The sequence below is a fragment of the Carcharhinus amblyrhynchos genome, chromosome 28, assembly GCF_965287045.1.
Source record: "Carcharhinus amblyrhynchos chromosome 28, sCarAmb.v2.hapA, whole genome shotgun sequence".
Taxonomy (NCBI): domain Eukaryota; kingdom Metazoa; phylum Chordata; class Chondrichthyes; order Carcharhiniformes; family Carcharhinidae; genus Carcharhinus; species Carcharhinus amblyrhynchos.
The window spans coordinates 25520907-25536519 of NC_137351.1; positions in this window are offsets into that span (position 1 = coordinate 25520907).

Consider the following 15613-nt stretch of genomic DNA (forward strand, 5'->3'; position numbering starts at 1 on the left):
AAGTTACCCCCCAATCTAGCTGCTTTAGAACAATGAAATTAACCCGGGGGTGAAACTGACAAAAGGGATTGAAATTGACGAGCTTGTCCTTTAACTGGCGAGATCTGAGGCTGTTGAAATATGGTGACGCTCGCCCTGAAGTGTCCATTTATTTTTCCCGCGGCCTTTTTTTATCTGATCTTACCTCGCGTTTCTGTGCGAGGGGTTAAAAAGAAACCAGCCAAACATGATCTGCAAGCTTGTATGGCTCCGGCGTGCCGCCCCCCTTCTCTCTCTCTCTCTCTCTGTCTTTCTCTCTCAACACACTTTTTTTTCACAGAGAGTGGAGGGAGGTCTGTGCAATATGACTTCACTCGGCTCCCTCAGTAATCCAAGCGATCTCCCTTTAACCGCTAATGATCAAAATTGTGAGGGGTGAGGGGAGATCAGATCATGTTTTACAACGCGGCTTGGTGATATTTAAACTGCAACAATAACACACACACAAAAAAAAGCCCAATTAAGCGGATACAACTCAATATTACACCATCTGCACTGCACCAAATCCAGTGCGATTTCTGAAGGTTGCTTTAGAAAGGGACGCGGGTGGCGTTGTGTTAGAAAGTTTTTTTTTGTGTGTGTGCAGCCTTCCTCCTTGTGTGTTTAATGGGAGTTTTATTTTTTTCTTCTGGGGGAGGGGGATGGGGTGGGGTAGGTGGGGGTTTATTTGTAATCGGAGACGGAGCGTGTGAAAGAATGTGTTCAGTCGGCCGGGTTCTCAGTATCGCTGTTCGCAAACCCAACATGGCGGCGTGTAATATGCTGCTGTTTGCAGGCAAGCCCTAATAAGAAACACATTTCAAATCCCCCCCCAGCCCCCCCTTTTTTTGGTGCCATTTGTGTACAGAGCGGCTGCAATAAAACTATTAACAGCAGGATAGGTGTATCAGCCTTATCTATTTATTTATTCCTTTGCAATCGTAAACCAGAATGGTGGTGGGGGTTGTGTGAGAGATGAGGAATCTCGGGTCTGGAAGTGTAGTTGTTTCTGGAGCCGACCAGATTTTTATTCCTCGCAGTCCTGGAGATATATGTATATATATAAAAGGCCCCGCGTTTCATGCGAACCCATTGTGGGTCTGGCATTTAAATATGCAAAAACAACACACACACACACACACACACATACACAAATCGCCTGCCTTTCAATTCAATCGTCTGTTTTTTTTTTAACCAGGGTGCAGTGTATGGGCTTGTACACAGTACCGCAAAATAATAACGCATATTTGCATAGATAGTTGTCTCATGAATGATCTATTTACATTGCTGGACTCCCCACCGCCCCCCCCCCCAACTCCCCCCACCACCTCCCTGCAGAACGTGCTCCTCAATTTATCCGTCTCAAGTCTCCCTCTCTCACCGTCGCGAAGACTGAATGGGTTAAAATTCAGGCTTGTTCGGCTTTTAATGGTGCCAGGACAAAGCTAACCACAAACAACACAAAAAAACGCAAGTGTTCTGACAAAAGTCTGAATTGGCCGCGCCATCGACCTGAGGGGGGAGATGTATTAAACAGCTTCCGAGACGCAGAAACCTTCAGAATCTTTAAACTCCCTGTGAGCATTTATTTACTTAAAACTGGTCTGAAAAGTTCCCTCAAGATGATTCTGCACCCCTCTCCGCCTCCTCCTCCCCACCCCCCCAACCATTTTCTCGAATTTCAAAGCTTCCCTACTGTGTTGTTGGTCTAATTAATGGTGAGACGCAACTAAAGCTAATTACTCAATAATTTTAAAGTAGTTAATTCTGGGCGTTGGGTGTAACAGGATTCGAGGTTGCCGAAGACAAAGTTTGATCGTTATGTGTGGCTGTTAATCCCATCCGATATAAATGTATTTAATGGCTAGATTGTTACTTAAAACTCAGACCATGAGAAGCCGGTGGAGTTATATATTTATATAGGGGTAGAAAACATAAAGCACAAAGCACAATATTGAAGAGATGTGATTTTTTGCAAAATTTGTGTTGTGCATCTTCCATTCATTTTAATGCCGCTTGCAACTCATAAGATGATTGTCACTACACTTGAAGGGACTAGGATCCAATTTTGCAGCAATTTCTATCATGGTTCTAGGGGGCTGATTCCAGTTGACAACGCGTGTGCTTGGTTTGAACTCTATAATTTGCACTTATGTCCCCGTATTAGGAGCGTACAGCGAACTAATGAGCGCTTGCTTAGCCGAATGTCAGCTTTATTTATTTTCTTCTGCAAGAAAGTTTGAGAAAGAGCCGAGGGTTTGCACGCCGTCGCAGCGTTCCGTGGGTACAGCACCGGATAACTCCATGCACACACACATACATACACTATCCACACACTTTTGTCTTCAAGGAAGGAATATTTATTTTTTTAAAAACAAGAAGGGAAATGTCATCTTGAATGGCGCAGCGTTCTGTCACTTATTGCACTGGTGAAATGGAAGTATAATCAATAATAGAACCGTGTAAGCATGAAACTGCGCACACACACATACTTTTAACTAGTCGGAGTATATGTTGACTTTAAAACGGTATGTAAAACATTGATATTGCGGCGGGAAACTGTCTGGATTTTAAATAAAGTGCGATTCGCCATGAAACCCTGTTGCAGCGAGTGACAACACAGACAGACTTCAATACGTTACACACAAGGTTTTTTTTTCATTCCTCCCCCACCCCTCGCCAGGAGGTTGTTCATCGTAAGCAGTTTTTACCTTTTGAGGGAAGGTAATATAAATTTCTTGTCAAGAGAAGTGTTATTGATTACATTGTGAGCACACGCGGATTTTTTTTATTGTTGCCTTCTGTGTAGAACATGTTGAAGTCTGGAGTAAGTTTTTTTTGCGGGGGGGGGGGGGGGGGTGCTGGAGGCGGTGTGGGGTATGAAGACATATTTAACCGGGAGACGCCAAACTGCATTATAAGAGGAATATTAGGCGCTCCTATTCCAGGCGTTTTATCTGGGCACTCAGACGCTATCCCAGCTGAGGTGTGTGATTGAAAACGATTATCCTGTCATGCCAAAAAAATGCTGTTCATTCATTTCCATTTGAGATATATATATATATTCAGTTTGATATGGCGAAGTAGGACAAACCGATTACTACTAACTTGCGCCTTTGATGCTTCGTTTCTAAGTTTCTGTAATTAGGCGCCCCACGCGCTTTCCAAAGTCATTTAATAAATGTCTATTAAAGCGCTACAAAAACGGGATAAATTTACTGTAGATGCCGCCTTACAGGAAATAAATGCTAATGATGGATTTACCACCAGGGATTCGCCTTCAGCTCAAGCCGGCTGATGTTCGGAGCCCAGTCCCACTAAAACTCAAAAGCTTCCACACTATTTATTTTCGGTTCAAATTGACATTTCTTGGGAGGGAGAATTAATTTATTGACAGCCCCGGCCGAATAATGTTGCCCTTCACCCACAATCTTTACTTCTGCCATTTTTCTTCATAAACGCGTGATTTGCGAATTCCTTTGTGCAAACTTTTACAGGCTTCATTGAGATGTCTATGTTCTGCATGTCTGTCAAGTTATCTCTATGCACACAAAGAGAATGCTTCTAAATGGACTTAGTGCTCAGCGTGTGTGCTCGCTAAATGTTAGAAAATTGTGCCATCTACCCGTTATTCACAGAATTGTCACTTAAGACCTACTTCGAGTTTCAACCACAAGTTAAACACGACAGGGAGAAGAATGATTGTAAGTGGGGGAAAAGGCTATATTATCTTAATGCCTGCACTCAGACAGAAGTTAACCCTGTTACTCAATTCTCTCCCCCCACCCCCACCCCTACGCCCCCTCCCCGTTTCTCATAATTACTAATCTTCACCTTATTAAAATCTGTCCTATGTTACCCACCTGTTAGACACAAGTCTCAAGATTTCGGAAGGTTCCCTGTCATGGTCACTGTTTGTGGGCCATGTCAATTTCCGCAGATGCCAATATTTGACCACACATAGAGGGCCAGAGAAAGAGGAAACACTGGCCTATTTTGCTCCAACTTTTATCATGGGACATCCCTGGCTTTGTAGCCTGGGGCCGGATCCTATCTGCAGAAATCAAGTCTGGTATCATAGATGGTGGAAAAGTGTGGAGAAGGGATATGCAGAAATCGTGCACAACCCCACACACACATGGATGGGGATTCGTAGGCTGTGAGGGGGATTACATTGACTGCTCAACAAATAGGAAGTTAAAGAAACCATCCACACATTAGTAGAACGTGTTTGTCCGTTTCTTTGTTTTTTTGTGTGTGTTTATTTCCAGATATATTTCTACTTCCATTTAATTGACGGGGAGGGAAACTCCATTATGGGGCGATTGCTATTAAACAGCTATACTCGTTTTTACAGGAACTGGTGTCAACACACACTCACACACACACACACATGGGGGGAACAAGACATTACTAACGAAGCCAGTTTTGTAACTTTACTCTTGCGCCTATGGTTTGGCTGCAAACACAATTTGAGGACGCCGGGAGCCTCACCAACTAACTGCCCGGTATAGCCGCACGGTGCCTCCAAGTTTTAAATGAAATAACAGGGAGTTAATCATTAAATAGACACCCGGGTCTGGATGGGGACTTGCAAGCAGAGGATCATTTTCTGTCTGTTTATCATTGATGGGCGAGAGAGTGCGGATGCTTGGGAAATGTAACCTGGGCTGTTAACAGAAGTCGCTGGTTGGTTTGCAGCTCCGTGCTAAAGATGAGGTTGATTATATCATTGCCACGCCGCATAAATGAGACGTCTGAGAGACCAGGATCAACCATCGATCCCTTCCTATGTAACGAAAGGACGGGTTAACTTTCACTCATTAGCATGTCCCATTGCACGACAGCTAACACATCTGTTCCTTGCTTATTTTTAAAAAAAGCTTTCCCCCCATCACAAATAGCGAATCTTATCTACGTTCTCCCCCCTTTTTGTCTTTGGTGATTCGTAAACAGACACACACACATAAACAACAAGCCACCCAATCAATTTCCCCTTTATCTTCACTGATTTTTTTCTTAATTCCTCCCCCACCCGATTTCCCCCTCTTGTTGTTTACTATCTCCTTTTTTTGTTTTCTTTTCTGCCCCCTCCCCCTTTCCCCCCCCCCTCCCCCGTTTCTCCGCCGCCCAACTATATTTCGTCAACTTCTAATAACCCCGTTCCTCTCTCTCCATCCCGGAGCCGTGGTGCATTTGTTTGTTCTGGGAAGTAGGCGAGATTTAGCCGACACCGAAGTGGCAAAGTTCAGAATGAGGGAGAGGGAGAGGGAGAGGGAGAGAGAGAGAAAAAAACTCCAACCATGAACAAAAGGATGCCTAGGCTTGGAAACTATAGCAGGGATATGAAAACCGCAGTCTCGACTGGTGTATGTATGCGTGTGTGCGTGTGTCTGTGTGTGTCTGCATGTGTGTGTGTGTGTGTGTGTGTGTGGGTCTGCGTGGATTTTAAAGGTTCCTTTGAACTGCCTTTGTGCTGAGTGGGCGCTGCTTTTGCCAATGCAAGTCACGGTCGTACGAACTTTGTGTTAACCTCTTATGTCGAATGATTCTTTTCATTCGGAAAGCCATAAATCTCATTCCGTAACTCCTTTTGTGCGACACGCTACGACTTAGTAAGCCAAGTGTGCGTTCAACAACAACAGAAAGTGAAAAAAAACTAAAAAAAAAAGTTGCGACCGATATCAAAAAAAGTATAAACTTTTTTCAAAAAAAAAGCACAGATTCCAGTGTAAAGTGCGGAACTGGCTGCTCACAGGAAGGGGATCCTGGAAGCGATCGGACTGGAAGCGGAGCACACACATAACACAGTAAGCACGCTATTTTCTAAAAAGCTCCTTCAAGGTTTACAGGGGAGACGGTGATTTATCATTCCGAAACGGGTCATTATTTTGGTGAATTTCAAGTAGTTAGAACCTGCTGTGATTTGAGCCGAGTGGGTAGAAACGGAGCGAAGGGCTGAGGGGAGGGGGTGGGCAGGAGAGAGGGAGGGAGGGAAGGGGGTTATATATAGGAGAGAGAAAAATACATAAATAAATGGTCATTTGAAAAGGATACGAACTGAACAACGACACGCACACGCAAAAAAAAGAATATTTTAGCTTAAGTTAATGTCGGACTGTCAGCATTTGGGGGTTGGTAGGGATGGGGTGGTGGGGGGGGGGAAGGGCCTGTAAATATTGTGCATGCGCGAGAAAGAATGAGTGTGGAGAGAGAGAGAGAGAGAGAGAAAGTTTAATATTAAAGCATCTGGCCCGCTCAAAAGTGTCCGATTCCAAAATGGAAATGTCAGCAGTGCATTAAACAATGACTGGTCATTCCCGTACTGTGATGAGTTTGTGTGTGTTATACTTGTAAGTGAGTCCTACTTGATTGTCGGTTTGTTTTAGGGTTTTTTAAAATTTAAACCTTTATCAGTAAGTTCTCCGTGGCGACTGCCCGTTCCTTCTTGACGTTTGGGAACCTATTTCAATTCGCAGAACTTGTAGTCATAAAATGCTCTTTAAACAGCGTGTCGTGCATCCGTTGCGGCGTGAGGTATTGCAATTAGCATCAATGTTTTCTTTTCCCTCCCTTTCTCTTTCTCTCTGTTTCCTCCCCCCGCGCCCCCCCCCCCCACCGCCCACCCCCGCAACACACATCTCTCTTCACCTTTGCTTCCTTCCTCTTTTTTTTCCTACCTGCGAACGCTCCATTACTAATGCTTTCTCCCAATCGACTCTTGCAAACCCCCTACCTCCCCCCACCCCCCCGCACACACCACTCAACACACCCACCTCACCACCCACCCCCGCCCTTGTTGAATCTTTCTATCACTCGGCATCATTGCGGGACAGCTGTGCTTATCACTACCGGTACAGGAGGATTCATTCGTCTTCGGCTGTTCCACTCAGAGTGTTATTAATTGCCTTTACAATGCTGGTGACTTTTAACTATTGAGAAAGTTGTGAATTAACGCGTTCCTGCAAATATTTCTAATTTGTCAACACTGATTGATTTGATGAGTACTCCAGTAGTCTAGATAATGTTGCAACTCGTAGACTGACCGGGTGACTGTGTGGCAGGCTGGTAGTGTCCTATTATGAAAAAACTTAATGACACAAATGTATTCTTTTTTTTGTGTTGTTAGTGGCATTATCAGCACAACCTTTTGATAAGGAACGATTGCATGGCTAAAATTTCCATCGTGCCATAATGTAAAATGCCAGTTTATTCGGTGCTCCTGTCTGTAACAGAGTGTTACAGTACAGTAGCTATGAATTTCGATATGCATTTGTTCACATAGACACTCACGCAGACCGTTCACACGACACCCATCTTGATCAATGTAAGTTCCTATATGTATATATTTTTTTAAAAAGGGACAAGAAAAAAATATCCTAGGTGTAGTATAGCAGCGTTGATGCTTGAATACGGCATGTAGAACACCTGGAAGTCAAGAGAATACTGTTAAACTTCGACCTCTGGTCCTTTGGTTTTTTTTCTGCTGGGATAAAGCCGGAGAGAGAGTGGTTTGAGTCGTCTCAAAGGATGGTTAAAAAGCCTGAAAGAATAGCACGCTCAGATGATGAACTTACTGCCAGTGTTAAGCCTTTAAGCCCTTTGGCGCATTCTGACACATTGCTATTGGAAAACAGTAACCAAGATTTGCAAAGTTCTCTCATTCTATGAACACCCATTGTTTCATTTCATTTCCACCGCTTTCACTAGATTCTAGCCAACCTTATATAACATATATGTGTATGTATGGGTATAAAAAAATCAAACGCATCCATTTGGGCTCCTTATTCCTTCAGAGCTAAATGCAAGAAACTTTTAGCTCGCACGAATTTGGTTCATCTACTAGCTTAAGGAGAAACGAGCAGCAGGCTATTTTATTTACCTTATCAACCTTCATATTAGGAGCACAAACGTGCTTGTGCGAGACAAACTTTCGACAGAAATTAAATTTAAATGGAAGTTGCAACCCCTATGAGACCTTATATATATATATGAGGAATTCAATCTGCCGAGTATTGTCACCCGCCTTTAAATAGGTTGTATTTGTGTGCACGAAACCTTTGTCTGGATTTGGGAGCAACGCTTTTCAAGCAGACCTAGCGATAGTTCAGGGTCACTGGCAATTTACTGTCCCATTACTTGAAAGCATAGCCCCCCCACCCCTCCCAAACTATTCAAGAAATAAGAAAATTGGAACGGCTGCTAAATACTTACCTTGACGTTTTCCTCTCACACAACCCCGTTTAAGAATTCGGTTTATTTAAACGGAAATATATTGAGGCACATCAGGCACATTGCACGTCCCCATTATGAATGGAATATTTTGCCATGTCACAAAGCATAACTCGCACAGAAAGCACCCCGGCAGCAAACATTTGGCGAGGCGTTTTAAAAGTAGGAATCCTTGCAAGAAAGATGACACAAAACGCTCTTTTAGCGACTTGCTAGTGCAATGGACTGCATTATATGTACTTCATGTCTAAATGGCTGAATGACACATCTCAACAGTGAGGAGAAGTCGGCTCTGCTATCATGCACTGGTCTAAATAATGCCCTGATTGATCGAGGCAAATTTATTTATTACTAACAGCATAACCTTAAATACATAACAACAGCCTGGAGGACTCATGTTCCTCCGAATAATCTGATTCGTTCTGTTCTTCCCTCGCTAAACGTGGTTTGAAAAGAATGTTACATTTCTGTCAATTGTCTTAGAAATCAACGCAAAAAGAATCCACACCTCAGAACCAGCAGAAAGTCTAAACTTCTAATATCATTAGCTGGGGGAGACAGAATGAGGCATCATATGGCGATATAGTAAGTAGTTAATCCTTGCAGCATCTCCTCAAATTTGATTATTAAATCGGTGGCCAGCAATAATTTATTTACAGAGTGACTCACACATCTTGTATATTGATGACATATCCTTCAACCACATCTGCTCGCTGCCTTCCAATAACACGCGGAATCTGTAAAACATTTAGAAAAAAAAGTCACACCGAAGTCTTCGCAGATTTCATCTTTTGTAGATTGTATAATCTTCAGCTAAATCTTTGCCAAATTATGCAGAATATTTATTAGAAAGCACACGCCAGGCCGTGTAAAGTGTGGAAGTAGATCTGCTGGTACCATGATGGTGGAATCACAATTAAAGTCGTTTCTTACTTCCACGTACTAATTGAAAATTGTATGTTAAGTGGGACAATCAAATGAGGCTGAAATGATATCTGCCGTTCTCCCGAATTATATAAAAAAAAGGCTTATGTTACAATGAAGTACCCAATTAATTTGGTACGTTTAACAGATATTATCCCTCCCTCCCCAAAAAACATCACCAACATAGCGTATCTAAATAACCATCGGGGTGCAGAATAAGAAACACACACAATCATTGAAATCATAGCATGCTCTTGCTGACTGGGAGTCCATCTAATACATTACTGTAGGGCAATACTTAAAACATTTAGCCTCCCAGTATTACTTATCGCAGCTTCAGCTGGGCATGCTGACTTTGGAGCTCGGGCAGGGTACTATTTATGTGTTTGTTTGCAGTCATTTATTTAGCAATAAAACTCTGATTCGATTGTTAGGCGGATCAGTTTATTGTATCAATACTTCACCCAGGCACGATTTCTAAGCGATTAAAAAATGGCTGCTGTGTAGCAGGTTATCAACTGCCGCCATTCCGTGGACGCGGATAAGTGGGACTATTTATTGCGAGCCTTAATAAATAATTTCGGCTGGTATTGTTAAGTATTGCGATTAATCGTTTTTGGATAACATTAGGAGGGGGGAAAAATAACTGCGTTGGGTTGAAAGTTGGTAGAATAACATGTTTCCGCCGAGCAGTTAAAACAATCTCATTTACTGGCTTTTATAATATTGCTGATATATCGGGGAAATAGCCTGGGTGCGTTATTTGCTTTAATAAATTGCCCGCACTGGACAGCTAACCCAAGTGGACTGGCGTACATAGTCCCAACACAATCAATGATAGCGGAGATAGATTTACTATCCCCAGCGCACACTGATCTTAGATACTGCATGCATTAAATATTATCAAGTGGGATGATATTTGCACTATATATATATGATATACATACACTACGTATATCTGGAATATCTTTTGGATTGATCCGATACCTCCGCTCCTTTCCCAACGTGGCGTTCAATAGACACACATACCTTAGTGCTTTGTGTGTTTGTGTGTGTGTGTGTGTGTGTATGTGCATGTTGTTTTTCTATATAATAAGGCCCTTTTTTTAAAATTCTGATTTTTTTCTCTCTCCCTCTCTCCCCGAAGATCCGACGATTAAAGCAAGCTGAGAGTGAGTAGATTAAATCGGATCTTGAGATTGGAATCCTGGCCTAGCACGTGACTCTGAACAATTGCATTTATTATAATATCAGAACAATCGAACATAGAGCAAGACTTATTAAAATATCCAACATACTGCCTTCATTTGAATGGAGACAGGACAAATTGCGGAGATCGGGTGCGACTATAATGCGCGATTAATACTGCACGTTATTACAGCGCATTGTTCAATATATTAATAAAGTAACATGCCTGCATGTTTATGTTAGACCCAGATACGTGCCTGCTGTGGCACGGTACAAACTGGTGGTAGTCAGGAAATTTGCAACATATTTGCAGCAGCTTTAATAAGCAGTGCCACACTTTTACAGTTGGCATCTTCTGAAACGGGAAGGTGAGGGGGATTGATTTGTATAGCGGTGTATTTGATAAATATGTCTTCCCAAATGGGTTCAGTGTTACTTGCTGTTGCAGCCTGTCTCGAGGCAGTGATCCGCAAGCATCTTTGCAGTGGTCCCAAGTTGTTCAAATGCACCAGATTATTCCGTTGAATACTTTCCGAATTAGAAGTCTATTGCAGGGGCAAGTGTTCCTAAGCAAAAATTCATACTAGCGCGCGAAATCTATTCAAGATTTGCTGACTCAAACTGCAGTGAGACTCGCATTAGTGCAACAAAGTGGCCTGATCAGTCTAATAAGGAACTGGACCAGAATCATTTCCTCCGAGATAAATAACATCTAAAAAGATGACCAGAAAGTAGTCCCGCCCTCTGTTCATCATTACCAATGTTTCCACACTCTCCCAACACTTAGACATGAATTCAAATACTCCTTTTCAATAAAACGATGGACGATGATTTACAACCTGCACAGCCACGTCCGGCCAGATTTAATAAGTCCCCAACTTTAATAAGTGTCGATTTTGCAATGAATTCAGTTCCGCCTTTTTAATTTTCCAAATTGTCAAAAATAAAATCTCTTGATCCCGCAGTATGGAATATCACACGAATTGTTAGGAAACTCGATGCACACACACAAAAAGGCCTGACTTATATTCTCTATCTGGTATTTTAAAAATGACAAATGTCTTGTCAAATGTAGAAAATCTATTCCATCTGGATCTCCACAATTACTCATTCAGTGAAATGCGGCTGGAAAGGACTGACGGCGCGTCACATAAAATAAATTTGTAATGTAATAGCAAAAACGTAGGGATAATTTGCTGCTAATCGTTTTGTAGCATGGTGCCGGAGAGGAAATCAGCTGGATAAAGAGTGAGACCGGGTTTGAAAAGAAGAGGAAAAAGTTTATAATTAGCATTGAGATATAAAGCATCATATTTTTTTAAAAAAAATCTTTATGTTGGAGTGCTATGTGTTTCTTGTTTAATAGTCCAGGGAGAGTTGGATAAGTGCCTGACCACTGAATTAATAATGGCTAGTTTCTAGGCTGCCTGTTCTGTTGGAGCCGGGTTTTATACTGTAATCATTAGCAGCCCCTCTGGCTACATGTTTTGCATCGGTGTAACACTATGACACAGTTGTAATACAAACTCCTCAGTCTTGCTTTGCATTTTGTGGCAGGAAGTTTAACAGCAGCAGAATTCACCCCTCACATTCTTGTCTAAAGGTAGTCATAAAAAAACAGCGACGGGCTACAATAATCGTAGGCGAAAAAGAAAAAAAATGCTGATAATTTTGAGCAAGCATCTACATGTATCATCCTTGAGTTTGTTTGCAGGGATGAATTGAACCATTACTCAATGGGGGAATTATTATTTTTTCTCAATATTCATTTTTATTTCATTTAATATAGATTGCCAGTAGAATTCATTGGCATTGCATAACTTTGTCACCAACAGATAAACCTTTAAGTTTCCGAGAAAAAACAATACTGAATTTACGACTCAATGGGGAAAATCTTATTATTTTTCCAATATTCATTTTATATCGTTTAATATAGATTGCTAATTGGATTAATTGACATTTATAACTTTGCCATCAACAGATAGACCGCTAAATCTCAGAGCAAAACAATACTGAGTTCACGACTCAATGGGAAAAAAAATATTTTTTCCAATATTCATTTTTATATCGGCTAATATGATTGCTAATGGGATTAACTGGCATTGTATAACTTTGCCATCAACTACTAAGTCTCCGAGCAAAACAATATTTTAATGTGAGCGGCTCGGGATCAGCACGTCAAAAAGGATGCTGTTGTTGGTGTCTAATAAAAGGTTCAATAATTTAATGAAAAGTTACAAAGGGTAACGATGTGTGTGTCATGTCTGAAAGACTGTTTGATCTGCTCCCTGCTTTTGGAGTGCACATCCCACGAATGACAGCGGGGTGGCGCTAATATCTGTGGTTTTCCTGCTGTCCTTCCAATACAATCAGACACAAAAGAATTTTACATTATTCAATTTGTTTGGGGGTCCATGAAATGTGACAAAATCCCACATAGATTTTGTGCATCTTTGCAAAACAGAATTCTGCCCAGATCCACATAATTTAACCATTACACAACTCCCGTAGGTCAGTGATCATTGCAGTGAATACTTTGGCAGATTAAAAGTTTTATTTTTTCCCCCCCAGCCATAGATGGAATAAGTAAAACTGATGCCTTTTTTTCACGAAGAGATTTCTTTAATTTTGATCCTTCTTTAGACGAACTGTGGAGCCTCTGAACTCAGTCAGATTACATTTTTAACTGTTTTGCTTGAATAAATATCAAAGAATAGAAACGGCACCTCTCTCCTTTAGCATAACTGCCCACATCCTTTACATGTAATGATTGCATTTACATGTTTGCCCTTTTTAAGTTAACCAAAATAATCTCAGCTATAAAATGTTGGAGACAAAGACACATTAAACGGTAAGGCAGGCCATTTGAAAAAAATAGTGTTGGTAGTTTCAATGTGAAATGATTTTTAGTTCTACAAGTTTATCAAATAGAAAAGTATCTGTTTATAATATAGTAGCGAAATGACCACAGTACATTAATTCCACCCCTCCCCCCTTCCTTACCTTCCCCACACAAAAAAAAACATACTTTAGGACCTGGCGTTTTATCTGGTTAATGGCACCTTCTTCGAAAACGAAATATTTATACGGTGTCGCTTGTTACATTTTGTTTATTACGGCGGGACATGGGTAAAGCCGGGCAGGTGAAAGTTAAGGGACTAAAAGACTGTGAAATAATTGGAGCCTGTCGTAGCTGCCTACTCGTACATACGATTTTTGTTGATAAACTGTACTCGATTTATAAACTCTTGAGTTAACAGAAGATGCTGGGATCCTCATAACCAACAAAATAAAACCATATGTATTGTTTTTTTTACAGCTAGCATTTATTTATTGTTCACCCTCGTCTGTCGGGCACGATTAATCACCAATAAACGTGAAACACTTTAGCTATGAGCACAGTTTCTCGCATTGAAGAATCGTTTGATTTCAGACGGAATCCGTACAGTCATAAAATGAAACCTAGCCAGGCATTGTGCTTTGCGACGATATCGGGAGTTAGAATTTTGCAATAGAGTGGCGCTGACAGATGTAAAATTGCCGCCCGACCACTTTCTTTAAAAACCCTTAGCCGTGTGGTCATGTTATCTGTTTTAGTTTATATGCTATAATGATGGATCTTCAGGGGAAACTATTAGAGTTATTACCAAGTCAGGTACTAGGAGGCGCTGGTTCCTGAACAGAATTATGTGCTTTAAAAAAAAAGCCCAGTTCTTTGTCTAGGTGATATGTGTCGAAGGTAATATCAAATTCCAAAATTAAATTATTTCGAACGAAAAACTAGCGTACGTCTAATTGTAAAAAAAAATACCGCACCGTCTGCTGTTATTCAAAGACCTCTTGGTTGCAAAATTAAATTACATACATTTAAACACAGACTTTTATCAAAATGTCTTTGCTAAATTGCATGAGCCTGTTTAGGAAATGCAAACATATCAAACCTTTTTTTTAAAAAAAGAATGAAGTATGTACACGCTATCACGAATTAAAAGCGAGAAAGACAGATATCTTTCTTTTAAGCTTGACAGGACAAAATGAACCGAAACCTATTCATTGGTGCCCCAATTTCGTTGAATATCATACGTCGAGAATGTTGTTTGTCTTGTGAAATTAAAAGTGACATTCTACCATTAAAATTTCTGAAATGTAATAAGTGAAGTCGTACCAGGGATTCGTCCAGGGCCCTGATAGATAAACCTGGAAAAGACAGAGGGGCTAATCAATGAAAGTATGTTTTCTCCACGACGTTTGTGGGGGGACTGATGGATTGTAATTGAAAAAAGAGCTGATGTAAAAGTGGGCACCAATCTAACCATCCCAAATGAATATCAGACAGTCAACACGGAACTAATGCTACTATTAAACTTCTGACCATTTCACATCAGGATGATAACGATGATAATTAGAATACTTTTCTCTTTTTTGACACACGCAAGAGAATATATAAAAACAACTAATTCGCATATAACGCGTTCACACGTTAAAATTAAGAGGAAAGTGATGAACTTGTGTGCAGTTTTGAACTCGACGGTGCTGACTTGAGATAATTAATATGAAATTACAGGAAAAAAAAGTTAGTAGAAAATTGCAGGCGGCAAATTTATCGTGCAAATTTGATTACAGATTTGCTCAGGCGCCGAAATAATAGTTTACAGAAAAGTAATTTCCCGCATACAAATTAAAATTTCATTTGTTGCGTTGGAATAGATTGCAGGTATGTTTCAAGGATGGGGCCGTTGTCATAAATTAATGATCAATCTACTCGCGATCTGCTATGGCCTGTGTTCTGAGCGTCAATTTCACCGAGGCTTATAGCCCTCGGTGTTTTTTTCCCCCCTAATTTCCTGTTTTCTTATAATCTTTGCACTCGTCAGGTTGCCACCGCCGCCGCATCAATATAATAACGTCCAGAGCAAATCAATTTGTTCTTTGCATTTTGTTCCCTTTTGAAAGCTGACTCCAGGTTACAAAACAGGTTATTTTTCTCTGCAGATTTCAAGAAAAATGGACAAACGAGGTGTTGCATGTTCCCTCCGTGAAATTAGGTCTCGGTTTAGATAATTTTACATCACTAATGTGTGAAAAGGTAAAGTGCTCAGAAGGCATATTTAATCATCGTATTGCATCCTAATTTTAAACACCAGAATCCAGTACTGACATTATCTTTTAATGAATCGTTACAGGGTTTAAAAGCAAAAAAAACATTCTTATCATAAATATTTTTCATTGCAATAAAGGGAGAGATTTGACC